We start from the raw sequence: 21,228 nt of genomic DNA on the forward strand, positions 1-21,228 counted from the left end.
CCCCATGCCCCACAGAAGGCAGTCTGTTAGTGCTTACATTATTTCCATGGTTTACATTGATCTAAGTTGAATGTGATGAGAGATAAATCATATACTTAAAGAAGAAAAGCAAAATATAAGAGATAGCAAAATTACATAATAAGATAGTTTTTTTTCTAAATTGAAGGTAATAGTCTTTGGTTTTTGTTCAAATTCCACAATTCTTCCTCTGGATAGAGATGGTATTCTCCATTGCAGATAGCTTAACATTGGCCCTGATTCATGCACTGATGAAATGAGAAAATCTATTAGATTTAATCATCACCCCCATGTTGCTCTTTGGGTGTACAATGTTTTTCTGGTTCTGCTCATCTCACTCAGCATCATTTCATACAAATCCCACCAGGCTTCCATGAATTCCTATTCCTTCTCATTTCCAATAGAACAATAGTGTTCAATGACATACATATACCACAGTTTGTTAAGCCATTCTCCAATTGAAGGGCATTCACTTAATTTCCAAATATTTGCCACCACAAACAGGGCTGCTATGAATATTTTTGTACAAGTGATGTTTTTACCCTTTTTTCATAATCTCTTCAGGGTATAGATCCAATAGTGGTATTGCTGGGTCAAAGGGTATGCACATTTTGTTGACCTTTGGAAGTAAACACAAATTGCTCTCCAGAAAGGTTGGATGAATTCACAGCTTCCCCAACAATGTATTAATTCTCAGATTTCCTGCATCCCTTACATCATTGATCATTGTCCTTTCTGGTCATAATGGCCAGTCTGAGAGGTGTGAGGTAGTATCTCAGAGATGCTGTAATTTTCATTTCTGTAGCAAATACTGATTTGGAGCAACTTTTCATATGACTATGGATTGCTTTGATTTCCTCAGCTGTGAATTGCCTTTGCATATCCTTTGACCATTTGTCAACTGGAGAATTGCTTGTTCTTTTGAAAATTTGACTCAGTTCTCTGTATATTTTAAAAATGAGTCCTTCATCAGAAATACTATTTGCAAAAATTGTTTCTAAATTTACTACATTTCTTTTGTTCTTGGTTATACTCTCCCTCCCTTTTAAGGAAATATTGTTTTTAAATCATTCTGTCAGAATCAGGGATAAGTCACGAGTATCCATCTCTTCAGTCTAAGTATATTCTCTCTAATAGAGTTATAATTCTAGTGAGTTATGAGACTCTTTCTCCCAGGTGGGATATAACCAGTTTCATCTTGTTGGATAACTGTTCTTTTTTCTTTTCCTTTTTTCTTTTAATCTTTTCATGTGTCTCTTAAGTCTACTGCTTGAAGTACAAATTTTCTATTTAATCTGGTCTTTTCATCAGGAAAAGTTGGAAGTCTTCTACTTCATTAAATATCCATATTTTCCCCTGGAAGATAAGGCTCAGCTTTGCCAGATAATGTATTCTTGACTGCATTCCAAGTACCCTTGCTCTTCAGAATGTTGCATTCCAGACCCTTCTAGCCCTTAATGTTGAGTCAGTCAGGTACTGTATAATCCTTACTGTGGTTGCTTGGTATCTAATTTTTTCCTGGCTTCTTGCTGGATTATCTCTTTTATCTGATAGTTCTGGTATTTGGCCACAATATTCTTTCACGTTTTAATTTTGCCATCCCTTTCAGGAGGGGATCGATGTATTCTTTTTTTTTTAGGTTTTTTTTTTTTGCAAGGCAAACGGGGTTAAGTGGCTTGCCCAAGGCCACAAAGCTAGGTCATTATTAAGTGTCTGAGACCGGATTTGAACCCAGGTACTCCTGACTCCAGGGCCCATGCTTTATCCACTATGCCACCTAGCCGCCCTCCATGTATTCTTTCAATAACTATTTTGCCCTCTGGTTCCATGATATCATTGCTACTTTCCATCACTACATCCTGAAATTTTGAGTCCAGTTTCTTTGTCTCTTCAATGTTTTCAGGAAGCCCAGTGATTCTTAAGTTGTTTTATTGGAACTATTCTCAAGGTCAGTGGTTTTGCTGATAAGGTGTTTTATATTTTCATCTATTTCTTGATTTTTTTGCTTTTGTTTTACAGATTCTGTCTCATGAAGTTATTAGTTTCCACAGATTGCATTCTTTTTTTTGGAGAAGAATTGTCTTCATTTACCTTTTGCAACTCCTTTTCCAATTGGTCAATTCTATTTTTGAAGGACTTTTCCATTTGCCCCATTGAGGCTTTGAGAGAATTATTTTCTTTTTTGCATTTGCCCAATTGTATTTTCTGGGGATTTGTTTCCATGTTGCAAGGTGGTGTTAATTTTCTCTTGAGCTTTGTTTCCCGATTTCTAATTGGTTTTTAAACTCCTTCCTTATCTCTTCAAAGAAGTTTTTCTGGAAATGAGACCAATTTATATTCTCTTTGGAAGTTCAACTGTCTCTGAGTTAGGGTCTTTGTATTGGAAGTAGCTTTCTTTGGGCTCCCCTCTCATTGGCTTTTCTTCATTTTCCTAGGATCTTGTGTTGGGGGGATGGTTCAGAGAAGTTTGGTTTTGAAAACCCTAGAAGATTTGCTCACTGGGCTTAGTGACTCCAAGTGGCCTGGCAAGTGGGGGTGCTAGAGACCTTCTCTGGAGAGCCTGTAACCTTGATTTGTGGCTTGGGCCTGGGTGGGGAGAAGGAGCAACAGGTTCTGAATTATCCTTGAACAATGTGGGCTAGGCCCTTGGGGTATTTAGTTAATCTTATTATTCACTCAGCACTGAAAGATGGTTGCTGCCCACACCTGAGCCTGGGGGTAGGGGGAAGGATATTATTGGATGGGGACGCCTCTATTGGAAACACAGGGACTCTGTTGAAAATACTGGGCATGTGACCCTGGTCTTCCTGGCCAACAGAGCTGACCAGATTGATGTCTAGCACTGTGCTAGAACTCTCCGGCCCACTGCTCTGCTCTTCTGCCTGGTCACAAAACCAAAGTTTTCAAGGCTGTTCTGAGGTTAATATAGGGTCTCCCCCTGCTGCCCCTGTGCTGATTCTTTTCTCTCTGCCCCTGACTCACACACATTTCTCTGAGACAGACCTTGTTGCTAGAAGTTCTTCTCCTTTGCTCTTTCAGGAGGTTTTGGATTTGAATTCTGTTAGGAGGATTGATGCACATTAATTCTGAGGGAAAGCCAGGAGACCTTAGCACAGTGCCTGGTTCTCTCCATCATCTCAGCTGGAAATCCCTCAACTCCATCTCAAAACCTTTAAGTGGCATCCATCAAACTCCATTTGATCTGAATATGCCTTTCAAGTCACTCAGATATTGTGCCCTTTCACTGGAATATTCACTGGAATATTCTCTTAAGCAGACTGTTTTTCTCCCTGTAGAAGACAAGTGGCTTGCAAAGAGAGATAATGAGCCAGTAAAACTGAGAATTGCTATTTACACAAAATGCGCACCCATGAAATTTAAAATATCAAAAAATTATCTAATATTCCAGCTATTTTAAAATTTTCATTTTATTAAAAGTTTTGCTGAGTGACAAAAGTTAATGCAGCCTTGAAAGTTATTTAAAATATTTTATCTATTATACTGAATTTCAGTCTTTCATTAGTCAACATTCTTTTTCAAAATGCTTTTCTATGTCATTAAACAGCATTCTGTTATGTGTCCTCACGTATTGGAAGAAGTTAAAATAAATCACTTTCTTAGTAATAAATCATATTACTATTAATTTCTAAAGTCACTTATCATACCAAGTAAGATTATAAAATCTGAAGATATGAGATTCACATCTAGTCACTATTCAAGTAGTAGATCCTGGTTTTGCTTGAAGTAGCATCTATGAAAGAAGAGGGCTAGTCAAGTGAAGCTACAAGGGCGCTTCTCATTCTGTAAACCTATGAATATCAAAACAAATAATATATTGGTTTATTTTATGTTATATTCTAAATATATTCCTGAAGATTTTTGTGGAAAGTAATTTCTTTTTTTTTCTAGGTTTTTTTTTTGCAAGGCAATAGGGTTAAGTGGCTTGCCCAAGGCCACACAGCTAGGTGATTATTAAGTGTCTGAGGCTGGATTTGAACCCAGGTACTCCTGAGTCCAAGGCCAGTGCCTTATCCACTGCGCCACCTAGCCACACAAAAGTAATTTCTTATTAAGAAGTTTATTTATCGGGGCATCTAGATGGCACAGTGGATAAAGCACTGGCCCTGGAGTCAGGAGTACCTGGGTTCAAATCCCATCTCAGACACTTAATAATCACCTGGCTGTGTGGCCTTGGGCAAGCCACTTAACCCCATTTGCCTTGCAAAAACCTAAAAAAATAGTTTATTTATAGTTTAAATACACAAAGAAGTACCTATAATTCAAGAAAAGTTATTTTCTAAAAGTACTGTGCATTGTCTAATTCATACATTTGAAAAATTAGGAAAATTTTGCCTTTAATAAAAATGAAATGTTTAGGTAATACATGGATTTGGTTTATATTAGTTCAATTTTCCAAAAGTTTTAGAATAGACCCCACTCCTTAAAAAAAGAGGTGGGCAAGAATCATTCTCATTCAAACTTTTTATTGTCTCCTACAGAAACCAGTAAATTCTCATTTCCATGCCTTTGTTTACCTTTCTCCCATCTTTCTCCTCTCACTTTCTCTCTATCCATTCAATATCCATTAAACAAATATATATATATATATATATATATATATATATATATATATATATATATATATATATATAATTTTCCTTCAAATATCTGCTTGGTTGAAGTCTTCCCTGACTTCCTCAACCCATGAAATCTATTCTCTCTTCTCATCTCCCTTGATGCATTCCAGTATCACTTATAAAACATACATTTTCTTGTTCTTTTGGTTTCATTTTCAGAGTTATAAATCCCCCCATCTATCCAATTTATGAGGAAATTCTTGAATAGAAGGACTGACTGAGCCCTATATTTCTTCTGTATTCTCTTTAGCAGGAATTCTAAACATTAGTTCCATGAACATATTACATATTTATATACTATACACTCATATCTATGTGTAATATATTTCATATGTTTCAAAAATTGTTCTTTTGCTGTCCTATTCATTTTATTTTTTGCTTTTAAAGATATTATTCAGAAAAGAGTTCATAGGTATCACCAGATAGTGATACATATATAGTTCTGCTCATAATTTCTACATATTAGAAAGTAAAGAATGTGGACAAGGGTCATATAAGTTCAACTTAATTATCAGAAATGATCATTCATTGGAAGCTGTTTTGAATACAATTATGGTCTACTTCATATTTGTTAGGGAAGAAAGTGTGGATCACAATGGACCTTATAGAGCATTTATTTTATTTTAACATAATCTATATATGACATATTTGGTAAAGTACTATGATATTGGAAGATTTACATTTAAATCTGAATTCTGTCACTAACTCACTATGAGACCTTGAGAAATTCCTGTCATATCTAGGTGCCTTTATTATTTCTTGTATAAAATAAAGTTGAACTCAAATATAAGGACTTTTCTACCATTTATTGATACATATAAACATAAGAACCAGAACTAGCATTGGAATGGTTCTCAGAATACATCTCCATCATTTTACTTGAATTTTCTAAAAGGACTGAGACCCAGAGAGGTCATATATTTCATTATTTCAGGGGGCATGTGTATACCTCCTACTTTCTCTTGCATAGTTACAGATGAACAATGGATAATTCATAAATATGTATTGATCTAGCTTCAGTGCTAAGGGGGGATGAATTGTGATGAGCTAATCTATTTGTTCCCCAGAGACAAACCCAATGTATTAAAGAGACACTAAAAGTGAAAAAAAAAAACTATAGCAAAACCTTACTGATGAAAAAATGGTTGTGATAAACATGACAGTGAGGCAAAAGTGGTAGAGATGATAGGAGCAAGTATGTGCTAGATCCAGCTGCAAATAGACTCTCTCCAGACTCTCTGGAGAACTGATTGTAAAACTATCCATTTTAGGTTTTACACCCTGGTAATCAACAAACACTAAAAAATCAGGGCTTGATGTATTTTTTATTAAAAGTAAAAAAAAAAGATTTTATCTGTTTGCATGGAATTGGTTGTAAAATATTTGCCTGTTGGCAAATAATTTTAACTTTAATATGAATTGTTGATACTTTATCACTTTCTTATGATTAAATAATCAAAAATGATTTTATCACTCCAATATTAAATGTTATAAACTGTCATGATGCTTTCTTTGTCCTATTGGAAATAAAAATATATATCAAAAAGTTACAAATAGCAAAGTCATATTCATAAGTTTTTCAGAATAGAATGGATTTTTTCAACTTTGTTCCCCTAAAAATTATTAGTTTAGTTTAAAAAATAGGATAAATAGTATAGAAGAAAAATCTAGAAAAGAAATGACAGTTCCTAGATTATAATTTTAGTTCTTCAATATACTAGCACTGAAACATTTATCTAGTCACTTAATCTAAGTGAGGATTCGTCAGACTGGATGAAAATCAGGACTCAGTTATGCTTTTCGTCCCATTTAATTATTTCTCTGGACCTCCCTATAGGTTTGATAGTTTCCCCTTCTCTGTACTTCTTTCCAAAAACAACAAATAACCCTTTTAAGGCATTTTATGAGAAACTCATATCTTGATCCCTAGAAGATCATATGGCTGAAGGACTCTCTTTTATGATTCCACTTCTGAATATTTGATTGACTTCTGGAATCTTTCCCCTTTAGGTTAATTTTATTTTTCTTTTCAAATCAGCCTAGTCCCAAATGTTTTTCTCTTCATACTCTACAAATATCCATCCTGAAATTCATCAAGAGCCTTTTTTTGGGATTCCAACTCATGATCCATTGGAAGAACTGAAATAACAGACTCATTTTGAAGTAAATAACCAAAAGAAACCTTTCCCAATCCTGTCAAATCTTTTCTGTCTGTTAACTGTTAAATCATTTTTTTAGGCTCTTGTCTGCCAGAAGAAAGGTTTCCTAAAATTCCCCTTAATAACATTAGTATAATAGAAAAAGAAACCTTAAAACATATGCTAAGAAATACTTCTCTAACTCCCATGTTTCAACACACATGGTCCAGTCAAGATCACAGTATCAAATTGAAATGATGTCATTTTCTACTAAAAGAAAAATAATTATAGCCAACACTATTATAAGTCCTTTAAAGTTAATGAAGTTCTTTTATCACAATCTTCTTTGACAATAATGCAAATGGGCTCAAAGAGATCTTGCTTTCCTGTTATTATATTTATTAACTATAGGACCTGAGTACACATACCATAAATCCAAATCTGATATTTTCTGTCTTCTGAATACCTATATCTCATTGTCTGCCTTGCCCCTCATTCCTTCTGCATAGTATTATACCTTAAAACTGTAAAATCAATGTAAATATTATCAATTCACAAATATTAATTAACCATCTACTGTTCCAGACCTAAATTAGGGTCAAGGAATGCAGATTAATGTTGATGATGATAATTCTTGCCATCTAAAAGTTTAAATTCTTTCAAAAGAGGCAATATACATATCAAGTGTACTTGAACAACATATGGTTGGATCTTGGTTTTTAATCCCTTTTGCCATCTATTTCCATTTTGGGGTGAATTCATTCAATTCAAATTTATAGTTATGATTAATAACCGAATTTCCCTCTATCCGACCTTCTTCTATTTTATCCTTCTCTCTCTTTTTATCCTGACCATCCCCAAAAGTCTGTTTTTCTTTTGATCAATGCTTCTCTTAATCAGCCCTCTCTTTTATCACCCTATCTCTGTTGTCACTTTCCCCTCCTAGCCAGCTATTTTGTATGACAGATTTCTATACCAAACTGAGCATGAATATATAGCTTCCTTCTTTGAGTTCATTTATATGAGACTGAATTTCAAGCATTTACACTCCTTTCTCTATCATTTTTCCAGTCACTGTAAAAGTTCTTCCTTCATGTGTGAATATTTTCCTCATTCTTTCCCTTAACTCATTTTTTCTTGAACATTCATTTTTCCCATGAAAAAATCATTCATTAAATGCTTACAATGTGCAAAACGCTGCACTAATGGCTGGGGATGCAAATTGAAAAGGCAGTCCCTGTTCACAAGGAATTCATATTCTAATGCTTTCAGGAAATTCAATTCAATAAACACTTGAGCATAACCTACTTGGTCCCAAGTACAATGGAAGACAGTAGCCATACAAAGACAAGGTTAAAATTCTTCCCTCCTTTAAGAAACATGTGAACATATAAATAAGAGAATGTATACATAGATAAATATATAGAAAATATAGAAAAAGCAATTTCAAAAGAGAGCCCACACTAAAAACTTAAAATTTTCCATATCATGTTTAAAAAAATTTCTTTCAATTACATGTAAAAAATTTTGAATTCCAAATGCTTTCCTTTCTTTCTGCCTTTCCTGAAACAACAAGCAATTTCATGTAAATTATATCTGTCTAGTCATGTAAAACTTTTCCATTTTGTGAAAGAAAAAACAGATTAAAAATGCCAGAAGAAAAATAAAATTTTTAAAAATGTATGGTTTTGGACGGATTAATGCTGAGTGAAATGAGCAGAACCAGAAAAACATTGTACATCCTAACAGCAACATTGGGTGTTATGATCACCCTTGATAGACTTGCTCATTCCAACAGTGCAATAACCAGGGACAATTTGGGGCTCTCTGCAATAGAAAATACCATTTGTATCCAGAGAAAGAATTGTGGAGTTTGAGCAAAGACCAAAGACTATTACCTTCAATTTAGGTGAAAAAAAAAACATTATCTTATTATGTAATTTTGCTATCTCTTATACTTTATTTTTCTGCCTTAAGGACATGATTTCTCTCTTATCAAAGATGAGATTTTAGATAAATGTATACCATGAAAACAATGTAAAGACTAACAGGCTGCCTTCTATGGGGAGTGGAGGGGGGAGGGAAGGAAGAATAGGGAAAAATTATAAAATTCAAAATAAATAAATAAAATCTTTTAAAAAGTATGCTTTAATTAACATTCAAACTCAAGTTCTTTCTCTTTCATCATGAATAATTTAAAATTGTCTTAGTTCATTATATTGCTGAGAATAGTTAAGTCTATTCCAGCTGATTATCGCAATATTTCTGTTGCTGTGTACAGTGTTCTCCATTCACTCAACATGTTTAAGTCTTTCTAGGTTTTTATGAAATTCATCTATTCATCATTTCTTCAATTCAATAGTTTTCCCTCACAAGCATATATCACAACTTATTCAGTGATTCCCCAGTTGATGGGCATCCCTACAATTTCTAATTCTTTTTTTTAATTTAATTTAATTTCCCCCCCCCATTACATGAAAATACAAGTTTCAGCATTCACTTCAAAAACTTTGAATTCCTGATTTTCTTTCTTTTTCTCAGCCCACTCCCCGTCATTAAGAAAGCAAGTTATTTGGTATAGGTTAAAGATGTATAATCATGAAAAGCATTGTTACAATAGTCATGTTGTAAAAGTAAACATATTCCCCCCCAAAAAAGAGAATCCTCAAGAAAAAGAAAATGGAAAAAAAAGCATGCTTCCATCTGTATTCAGAAACTATCAACTTTGCCTTTAGGTCAGATAGTATTCTTTATCATAAGTCCTTCAGAGTTCTTTTGGGTCATAGCATTGTTGAGAAAAGTCAGGTCATTCACAACTGATCATCCTGCAATTTTGCATCTGCTCATGTAAATTTTTTACTGAAAACATTCTGTTCATCATATCCCATAACAGAATGCATTTCATCTCAATCACATACCACAATTTGTTCAGTCATTCCCCATCCAATGAGCATCCATTCAATCTCCAACTCCCTATAATTAGAAAAGAGTTACTATAAATATCTCTATGCATATAGATTCTTTTGTCTCTGTATTTCATCTCTTCTGGAATATAGATCTAGCATTGGCATCACTAGACCAGAGGGTAGGCATGACTTTATAGCCCTTTGGACATAATTCCAAATTGCTCTACAGAATTGTTGAATCATTTCACAACTCATCCAACAGTGCATCAATGTTCCAATTTCCCTATATCCCTCCCAACATTAGTCATTTAGTCATTTTCTCCTTCTGTCCTATTAGCCATTCTAATAAGGGTAAGGTAGTACTTCAGAATTGTTCCCACCTGAATATCTCATGTAAATTGTGAGTAAGAAGATTTTAAAAATAATTTAAATAGATTGCATTGATAACTGTTTCATATGAAAATGTTCATTTCTCTTGATCATTTATCAATTGGGGAATTGCTCTTTTTTATAAATTTGATTTAGTTCTTTATGTTTGAGAAATGAGTTCTTTATCAGAGAAACTTGTTTCAATATTTTTCCCACAGTTGCAAACCTCCTTTACCTGTATTTCCCTGCATCCTATTTCCATTTAACCTTATTTATTCTATTCTTCCTCTGCTTTCACCCTGTCCTCCTCAAAACCTTTGTTTCTAACTACCCAATCCCAGTCTTCCCTCTCTTCTATCACCTACACCCCCACCTTTCCTCCCCAATACCCTTCTCCCATCCCTTTTCTTTCCTACTTTCCTCTAGAGTAAGATAGATTTCTATACCTAATTGAGTGTGTATGTTAACTCCAATGAGTCAATTCCAATGAGAATAAGGCTCACTCCCCCCCTCACCTTCTCCCTCTTCCAATCCACTCTTGCAGCTTTTATGTGAAATAATTTATCCCATTCAACCTCTCCTTTCCTTTACTCCCAGTATATTCCTTTCTTGCTTATTAACTCCATCTCTTCAATATAGTATACCTTCAAATTCAACTCCCACCTGTGTACTGTCTATATATGCTTCTACTAACTGCCCTAATAATTGAGAAAGTTCCTATGAGTTGTATATGAGTTATCATTATCATCTTCCCATGCAGGAATATAATCAGTTCAATATCATTAAGTCTCTTATGATTTGCCTTTCCTGTTTAGCTTTTTTATACTTCACTTGAATCTTATATTTGAAAATTAAACCTTTCTTTTCAACTCTAGCCATTTCATCAGGAAAGTTTGAGTCTCCTACTTCACTGAATATCCATCTTTTCTCCTTAAAGAGTATGTTCAATTTTGCTGGATAAAACATTCTTGGTTGGTTTCCAAACTCTTTTGTCTTCTGGAATATGATATTCCAAGCTCTACAATTTCTTAATGTAGAAGCTGCTAAAACTTGTGATATCCTGAATGTGACTCTACAATATTTGAATTGTTTCTTTCTAAATATTCACAATATTTTCTCCTTGACTTAGGAGTTTTGAAATTTGGCTATAATATTTTAGCAGTTTTCATCTTAGGATCTCTTTCATGGGGTGACTGGTATATTCCTTCAATTTCTATTTTACCCCATATTTCTAGGATATCAGGACAGTTTTCCTGGTTAATTTCTTGGAAAAATGACATCTAGGCTCTTCTTTTTTTGGTCATGGTTTTCAAGTAGTCTGATAATTTTTAAATCACCTCTTCTGGATCTGTTTTCCAGGTCATTTACTTTATCCAATGAGATATTTTACATTTTCTTCTAGTTTTTCATTCTTTTGGTTTTTTTTTCATCGCTTCTTATTTTCTCACAGTAATCAGTTTCCCTTAATCTATTCTACATTTTAAGGAATTATTTTCTTTAGAGAGCTTTTGTATCTCCTCTTTCATTTAACTAATTAAGCTTTTTAAGGCATTCTCTTCATTGGCTTTTTGGACCACTTTTTCCATTTGGTGCAAACTGGTTTTTAACATGTTACTTTTTTCAGCATTTTTTGGTATCTCCTTTACCTAGCTGTTGGCTAGGTTTTCATGGTTTCCCTGCATCACTCTCATTTCTCTTTCCAATTTTTCCTCTACTCGCCCTTAATTGAGTTTCAAAATCTTTTTTTGAGCTCTTCCATTACCTCAGACCAATTCATATTTTTCTTGCAGGCCTTGGATGCAGAAGCTTTGGCATTGTTATCTCTTTTCTGATTATGTGTTTTGATTATCAAAGTAATTGTTTATGGTCAGATTATTTGTCTTCTGTTGCTAGCTCATTTCCTTAACCTATTACTTGATTTCATTTATGGTGGGTTTCATTTATGCTTTCAGGGTGGAGGGCACACTGTTCCAAGCTTTTGAGGTTTTTGCAGCTGTTTTCAGGGAACCCCACCCCCCTCTTGTCCCTCCACCCCACAGTGACCCACAAGTTCTCAAATTCTTAAAAGACTTATGAGAGGCTATGACTTTTCTCTTGGTCTGTACTCTCTTCCATTTATGATCACAAGAACTCCCTTCTGCCCTGGAGCTGTGAGGAGAGTCTTGCTCTGCTATAGTCAGTAAGTATTTTTATGCTTCTGCTCCTTTACCCGAGACTGGGGCTGATCAGACTAACAGCAATATACAAACAGTCAAGGTGAAAATCTGAGGTGTTTACTCTAAACATATATTTCATGTTTTCTTTGACCTACTTTAATTCTGCCATGCTAATAGAACAAGGACACCCTATGCTGAGAGTTCTTTGCCAATGTCTCCCCATGCCTTACGATCAATGCTAAAGTTCTTAAGAGAGATGTTCAGGGGTGCCAGTACTTGGAATACTTAAAGTCTCTATAAATAATTATATCAGAAGTGACTTTACTGATACTTGGATGTTTATTGCACAGTATGGGCTGAGGGTGGGACTGAATTTAGAAGGCTTGGACATAAAAAGATTAGGAAGTGATTTTTTTCTTAATCCATACTTTAGTTAAGGAGGGTTTTTATTCCATGATTGGGATGCTAAAGGATAGTGAGAGGGAATGTATCCTCTATTTTCCTTGGGGAGGGCTATAGGGCTATGGAGTACTAAAGAGACAGAAGGGAAAGAGGGACTTAGAGGTACTGGACATGAAAACATCAGGTAGAGATACACTTTCCCTGAGGCTTTGGCTACAATTGGGGGGATGCAAATGTTTCATGAAATGATTTGGCTTTGCATAATGCTCTGGATCATGACAATTGCATGTCCATGGAGTGTACTTGAAAAGTGGGTAAGGTATAAAGTGATCATAATTTGATGTGTTTCATGACTCTTGAGAAGTGCATTTCTAATGAAACAGAAGAGGGGAGGGTACCTAATGATTTTGAGGCAATGCTGTTTTCAGGCAAGTAAGCAACCATCAATCAACATTTGATTGGCAGTACATTGATTGATAGTACTTTAAGCTTATCAGTCAATCAGCCTTTGATTTATTGTACTGCAATAGCAATTCTATTGGGTCAGATAAAAGGAGTATATTTTTGCAAAGACAATGTAAACACGAGACAGAGTTAAAACAATAGAAATGAGAAAAGAAATACAAAGAACTACACTAGGAGAAGGCTAGACATTAGTGGATAAATAATACTAGGTAAAGAGGCACAAAGACATTATAATAGAGGGGGGGAAAGGGAGGGTGTGAACACCAAGTAAATCCTACTCAACTGATTTGGCTCAGAGAGGGAGTAATAAACATTGCTAATTATATTTAAAAATCAATTCTACCCTACAGGGAAGTGGGGGGGGGGAGAAAAGGAAAGAAGGGACTGATAAAAGAGAAGCCCAAGGTATAAGTGAAAGTAAACTGAAAATTAAAATTTAAAAGAAAAGTTAAAGGGAAAAGGGAGCAAGACATTGGTGAAGGGGAATAAGAGGAAAGGGAAAAGAAAAGTAAAAATAGGGAAAGATAAAAAAGGGAAAATACAGATTAGTAATTTTAACTGTAAATGTGGCTGGGATTAACTCTTCCATAAAATGGAAGTAGATAGCAAAATGGAGTAATACCAGAATCCTACAATATGTTGTTTACAAGAAACACACTTGAAGCAGAGACTTACATACAGGTTAAAAATATGGAGTAGTGTTGTTCTATAAGAACCATGAATGATCAGACTCTAGAGAATCATGCAAAGAATTACAGAAATTAATGCTAAGTGAAGGGAGCAAAACCAAGAGAACATTGTACACAACATAGTGAGTTGATCAACTTTGATGGATACAGTTACTCTAGGAAGTTCATAGAGCCAAACAAACCCTGGGAGACCTGTTATGGAGAATGCTGTCCACATCCAAATGAAGAAAATAATTAAAATAAAACCAACCAACCAACAAACAAAACCCTGCAGAATCTGAATGAATACTATGTTATCTTTTTAAAAATTTCTCTTATATTTTTCCTTCCTGTCCCATGGCTTTCTTTCTTTTCCATTAGTCCTAATTCCTCATAAAGAAAATGATTAATATGCAAACATGCTAAATACCAATGCACCTGTACAATATTCACTAGGCTGTTCCCTGCTGAGGGGAAGGGGGTGGGAAGGGAGGGTAGAAGAAAATTATGAAATCCATAAATATGCATGTGGATAAATGTTCAAAAACTTTGAAAACATGTAATTGGAAAAATAAAATATCAATTAGGGAAAAAAAGAATTAATTAGGTGATGCAATGGATAATGCACTGAACCAAAACTAGGAACCTGAGTTCAAACTCAGCTTCAGATTTGCTGTGTAGCCTTTGTTTGTACAAGTTCCCAGTTATCTAAAGTAGAAATAATAATAGCATGTACTTTCCAGGTTTTTTGTGAGGATAAAATGAGATAATTAGAAAGGTACTTAGTATAGTGTCTGTCCCTTAGTAAGCTCTATGCCAATGCCACTTATCATTAATGTTGTTATTCTTGTTATAGCACTGGATCTTGAGACAGGAACATAAATATTTAAACTTGACCCCAGATAGTTTCTAGCAGTGTGACCCTGGGCAAGTCATTTAACATCCTCCTGTCAATATCTTGGAAAGAGGAACAATAATAGGAATCTATATCCCAAAGGTTGCAATGAGATATTTGTAAAGGACTTTGTAAAACTCTGTGGACTATACAAATACCTGTTATTTACTCATAGACTATTCATATAACATGTCTAAGTAAAACAAAAGGAAAGAAAATGGAAACCAACTAAAAATAAGAAAATAATATTGGATGAAAGGAATGTTAAATTACTTAATGACATTTGTGTGGTCATCCATTTTAGTCTGACATTTCAAATAGATGATGATATTTATTTCTTTATTTTATATCAATTACATCGTGCTATAAATATGTGTTACATGGACTCTGAAGGAAGATTTGTAAAGGGGTAACAAAGCCTCAGTCAATCAAGAGCTTTCATCTTGCTTGCAAATGATTTGTTCATTCATCTCTTTAGATTTATTTTAGCCTCCATAGAAATGTGAGTTTTTATTTAATCATTCCCTGCCCAAGAGACATATCCACAGTGTTCTAACAATCCAACTCCTCAGATTCAGGTATTTCTGCATTACTAACATTTTTTTAAAATTTTGGTCCAGAACTCTGTAATTCTGTGTGTGGATTCAGTAGACCTTTATTTACTGTTACTTAGCCTTCCTTGGAATAGTGGTTGTTAGCACCTTGAACCCAGTGAACCAAAAAAGACAAGACATTCATAAGAAAAAGAAATCTGAAAGTCAGCCTTTTATCTCCTGGGTGTCATTCCTCATGAAAAAAAATATAGTCTATGGTCTTGGGGGATTTGTCTAAAACAGAGCTTTTTGATATATCAATTATTCATGTGCCCCTTATCCAAGAGAATGGATGGCCAAGAGGTGACTACCTCTAATATACACTCAGCCCTGGTTTGTTATTTTTTATCCTCTTCTAAGCTCAAAGAAGAGGAAGACAGAAAAAGTGGTTGAATATCAGGGGGAGGAAGCCACTGAAAATCCTGCTGACAATCCTTCCAGGCAAGGAGCAGTGAATCCATCTCTAGTAACACAAGGGAAAAAGCCCAAGTTTTGAAGCCAGCCAAAGTAGAAAATGTTCCCACTGACCCTCCTTGGTTAAATTTAATCACATTCATTTAACCTGAACACAAATCTACAAAGGACCTCCCTAAACAGGTTTAAGACCCTCCATAGCTGCAAATGAGGGTTAGGTGGATTGTTTCTAAGTAATCTGGTACTAGAGTCCAAGAAAACAAAGGGGTTCCAAAGACTAAGACTGTGAAGATGGAACTGGATAGGAGACTTGGTCCTAGGCAATAATTTGCCTTTTAATGAAAAATAAATTGGTTATTTAACTTCTTTGTGCTTCCATTTCTTCACAAGACAACCTTGTGTCTTTTGTAGTTTTGGGAAAAAAAATTAAGATGATTATAAAGCCATTTTGTCCTATGCAAATGACTGGTAATACTCTTTCTACTCAGTCAACTAGAATTAAACTTCCTCACAGCATCATAGGTTTGAAACTGGAAGGCATAGTAGAGGTCATTTGGTCCAGCCCCCTTCATTATATAGATATATGCTCCCACATAGATTGATTCATTACAAAGAAGTTGGTAAATGTTTGGGGATAGGGCATAGTAACTAACTCTTAAAATAAGGAAGCTCCTATTACCAATTAAAGTCATCACTTTCTTTTTAACTTAAAATCTTTGAGCATTGTTTAGAGTTTTGAAAACTTAAGTGCCTTAGCCAAGGTTACAGAATTGGCGGGCAGGGGGGGGGCGGTTCTGAGTTAGGATTTGGACCCAAGTCATCCTGCTTCCAAGGTATGCTCTCTAAATACTGAAATAACTTTAAGTTTTAATTGTGTATTTAATTTTTTGCTCCCCTTATAGAAACACTAATAGTCAAGTTAGCAGTTGATATTCTGGATTTGTCTTTCTTTTTTGAATCTCTTTCCTCAATTTGGTGTGTCTGTCTAAGCCAACCACATCTCTAAAGCAGGTAGAAATGAAACCAACTGGTATCAGAGGTGTTATAAGCCTCTTTCAGAAGTGCTTTGGTAAAGCTCCCTGAAATGTTTCTTTAAACCTTGATTTCAGAATACTTTGGCTTCAGTCTGGTCAAACCCTAAACAGCTCATTCTTCTGGTGTAGTTCTTCCTAAGGTCATTTCTAGCATCTCTAAATCTTCACAGAGAGAGATGGTGTGGGACTCATTTTTATGGGCCTGTCTATAGCATTTGATTTAGTAAACCATAATTCATTCCTCCCTAACCTCGAGACTATCAGACTCAGTATCACTATAAAATCGATGTCATTTTCCTCCAGAGAACATAAAAGGAAAGATACACAAGACTACCAAGTAGGAACCACTGGAGTGTATCGTAGAGCCCCTTATTTTTTTTTAAAGATACAATGGAAAGTAGGTTGAACTCGGGAGTCTATGAAGGCCTGGACTGGATTCAAGCCTCCAAAACAAAGGAGTACAATGAGAAGAAGACAGGACCCTTTGCTATCTTGAATCTAATTTGTTTCCACTCTAAGATAGAGTGTGTGTCTAGAACACTTTGGGAGGATTTTATCTGAATGTATTTGCTCTATGTACAGCCATATCTGCTCTATAGTTAGTCTGAGAATTGACCACAAATTTTGAAAACCCTTCAGTACCAATAGGAAGGTCATTATTGTCCTAGGTTCTGAAGTTTAGAGCTAGACGGAGCTATAGAGATCATTTGGTCCAAACCCTTCTTTTACTCTGTAGAGTGAAGAGACTTTTTCTAAGGGTTCAGAGGAAATTTGCACTGAAGCTAGGGTTCAGAACTAGATCATCTAATTCTTGTATTTTTTTGCGTTTCTTTCATTAGTCTCCCATCTTTCTTCCTGGTATGTACAGATGTTAGCTAGGTGGTACAGTGGTGAGAGCATTGGAATCAGGAGGATATGAGTTCAAATCTGGCATCTGTTTTTTTAAATTTAAGGCAATAGGGTTAAGTGACTCACCCAAGGTCACACAACTAGGCAATTACTAAGTGTCTGAAACCGGATTTGAACTTCTTACTCCTGGGCCAGTGCTCTATCCACTGCACCACCTAGCTGGCCCTAAATCTGGAATCTTTGACCCTTACTAGCTATGTGACCTTGGGCAAGTCACTTACTCCTGATTACTTTAACTCCAAGCTCATCTCCAGTCATTCTGATTCATATCTCAGATAACTTTGGAGGAGAAATTGGGGCTGGTGACTTAGCACACCACCTCCTCACTCAAATCCAATTCACTTGTTTGCCCTGGTATCACCTCCCTGATGTCATTGTCTTCTTCAAGGTCAAAGGACAAACCACCTCCTCCTCATAATCATCTGATTCAGCAATAACAGCTATGTTAATTGTCCCTTCTCATTTTCACAGTTAAAATTTACCCTTTCAAGTTAAAAAAAAAAAACTTCCCAGGACATTAATAACAAAGAAAACTAAAATATAACCACTTTCAAATTAAAGAAAGTATCAATTAATAATTATAATGGAGAAAGCACTTACCCTGGCAGGAGGAGGAGGAGGAAATAGGAAAAAAAATCACGAAAAGGTCATCAGTATCTTAACAAGCTCCACATCTGCCATCTTCTTGGCTTAGCATTACTCTCTCTTATTTCAGAAATGGCAAGAGCCTCCAAATCTTTCTCCCTCCCTTCAATTTCCTATCCATCAAGCATATTCTATATGGTCAGTAACCCTAAAACACCAATTTTACTATTGATCCTCATTAATTATTTTCAAGTTAATGTTCAATCTTTTCAACTTAATATTAATGACTTTCAATAATTTGACCCCAATCTTTCAAATTTCATCTCACAGTTTGAAATTAATGTTTCAGTCAAACTGGGATGTCTATTGTCTTTTGGATATTTTCTCTTGACTCAGCTACTTGCCATTCACCCTGTTTATTTTTTTTTTGCAAGGCAATGGGTTAAGTGACTTGCCCAAGGTCACACAGCCAGGTAATTATTAAGTGTTTGAGTCCAGATTTGAACTCAGGTACTCCTGACTCCAAGGTCAGTGCTTTATCCACTGCATTACCTAGCTGCTCCCATCTTATTATTTTTCTTGAAATTCTCATCTCAAGTTTAGCCTTTCCTTGAATAATTTTCCTCAACCCTATAATCTTTGTATTCAGAACTGTAGAAAAATATTTGTAACATACATATTCCATTGTGCTTCCCTATGTTATATTTTTATTGTCATAGTTCTCCTTTTCATGAGTTTTATGTTTCTGATTTTTTTTTGTTTTCTCTCTGGTGACTGATAGTAATATTTGTTATACAAATTCTCTCTTCTGTCTTACCATTTCTTGCTTCCCATCTCTTCTTCACTGTTTTCATATAAACTTAATCAGAATTTCTCTCTTTCTAGCTTTACCTTGACCTTTCTCTAGAGAAATAGATCAATGTAATCACCTCTTTTGTTATTCATTCTTTTCTAAGACAGTTTTTATTAATGTCTTTTCTAAAATCCAAGAAGGAATAAAGAACTTGTCCAAAATTAAACTTATACTGTTTACATAGAATCATAGATTTAGAAGTATAAAGACCTAATCTAATCCAACCCTCATTTTATAGAAAAGGAAATTGAAAACCAAAAAAGGTCATCTTATTTGCCTATGCCAGAGAGGGAGTGAGAGAATTATATCTCAGATTTTCTAATACTAAATCAGAAGTTCTTTTCATTGCAACATGTTACCTATTATGCAGTTGTTATACTTGAAATTAAAAATTTTTTTCAAAATTTAGTGTCATTCATTTCACAATTCCCAAATTCCTAAATAAAGGTCTGGAAAAACCAAAGGTATATTGTACCTACTTCTTCCTTTTAGGTATTGTTGTTCTTTACTTTTACTCTGCAATCTAGATTGTCACAGTTTAGTTAATATATAGGCACAGTAAACAGAATGTTTGCCTCATTAAGCCCATCTCATACTTAGTTTCCTTGTCTATAAAACTGGCATCATCATCATCATAATTAATAATAACACCTACTTTACAGTATTGTTGTGAACATCAAATGACATAACACATGTAAAAAATTCTATATAACTTGATGCACTAAGTAAAATATAATATGTACTTAAGGCAATGAAAAACTTATTCATCTCAGAGACTAAAAAGATCTGATTTTCTTCAATATTTTTTCATAAGCAAGTAGAACTAGTAACACAATGAGCTTCAAGTATTTCTACTTCCACATGTAAGTCAACCCCCAACACCTCATCTCAAAACAGCAAACTGATTATAAAAACAATCATAAAGAAATGCAATCCACTAAATTAAATTCTTTGCAGAAAACAAAATAATCATATTATTAGCTTAGCCTTTGCATTTTACTTGAGTGTTTCTATTAGCAATTTTCAACTAATAATAATATCTTCAAAGAAGTGATTTTCCCTTGACATGTTGATTTTTCTAATTTGACTCATTTTAATGGGTCATTCTAGGTATACTTGCCAGGAATATCCTTTAAAGTATTAAACTCTGATCTTCCTTTTGGAATGCAGACTGCATATTCCCTTGGCTCTAATGGAAAAAATCACGTGTAGTTGTGGACATAAGCTCCTACCACCTCCTTTCCATTTAAAGCTAGAAGAAACTGGATGGTTTATTTAATCCAGCTTCTTCTTCCTAAAAATGAGAGAACTAAGGATAAGAGCAGTGAAGTGATTGCTCTAGGATATTGAAGTTGATAGTGATTTGAATTCATTTTCTCAACTATAAATGTAATACTTGTGCAACTAAAAAAAATGTTGTCCTCCTATTCCTTCAAGATTCATGTTTGTCCTTAACTGGAGCAGATGCATATAGACACTAATTGCCCCATCTTAATTTTTTTAGATTATAAATTGTAAGAGTACCTATACCTGTTGTTCAAGGAAAAAAAAGAATCAAATTTTTCTATGGAATTCACAGAGAGCACACAGATGGTATTTTTATCTCTAGCATTTTTGCAAATGACTAGTCAGCTAAGTTTCAATTGTTATGAATAATGAATAGCATGGAGAGATTGCATTATTTGAATTTGCACTATTTGAAGTTATAAAATTATAAGGAAGATATGGTAATTTGTTTCAGGCTAATGAAATTATGCAGTGTGAATTTGATTGGGCTGTAAATATGTTGTGTAAATTCAAATAATATGGCCACTTTATGGGAATCCATCATTCACACTAATTGGGATCTAAATGTATACAATTGGTGATTTCAAGTATTAATAAATTGTTTTGAATGATTCCAGCCTTTCAATGGAGGGAAAGACAAAGTCATCATGCTAGTATATTCTTCCCCCCACCTTTCCTAAGAAATTTATTCACAGTTAGGAAGGGCCTGGGTAAAAAGAAATAGAAGACTGTGCTTTGTCAACTTTCCTTGCAGACATCTACAGATGGGAGGCTAGATCACTCTGTCCTGGAACATCTCAAATCTTTTGCTTCTGTCTTCTATCCTGGGTAGTCCATTGCAGTGGCTAATATTTTGTGGGGGAAGGTGGATGATCTGTAGAAGTTTCCAATTTCATCAT

The sequence above is a fragment of the Macrotis lagotis genome, chromosome X (assembly GCF_037893015.1).
Source record: "Macrotis lagotis isolate mMagLag1 chromosome X, bilby.v1.9.chrom.fasta, whole genome shotgun sequence".
Lineage (NCBI taxonomy): Eukaryota > Metazoa > Chordata > Mammalia > Peramelemorphia > Peramelidae > Macrotis > Macrotis lagotis.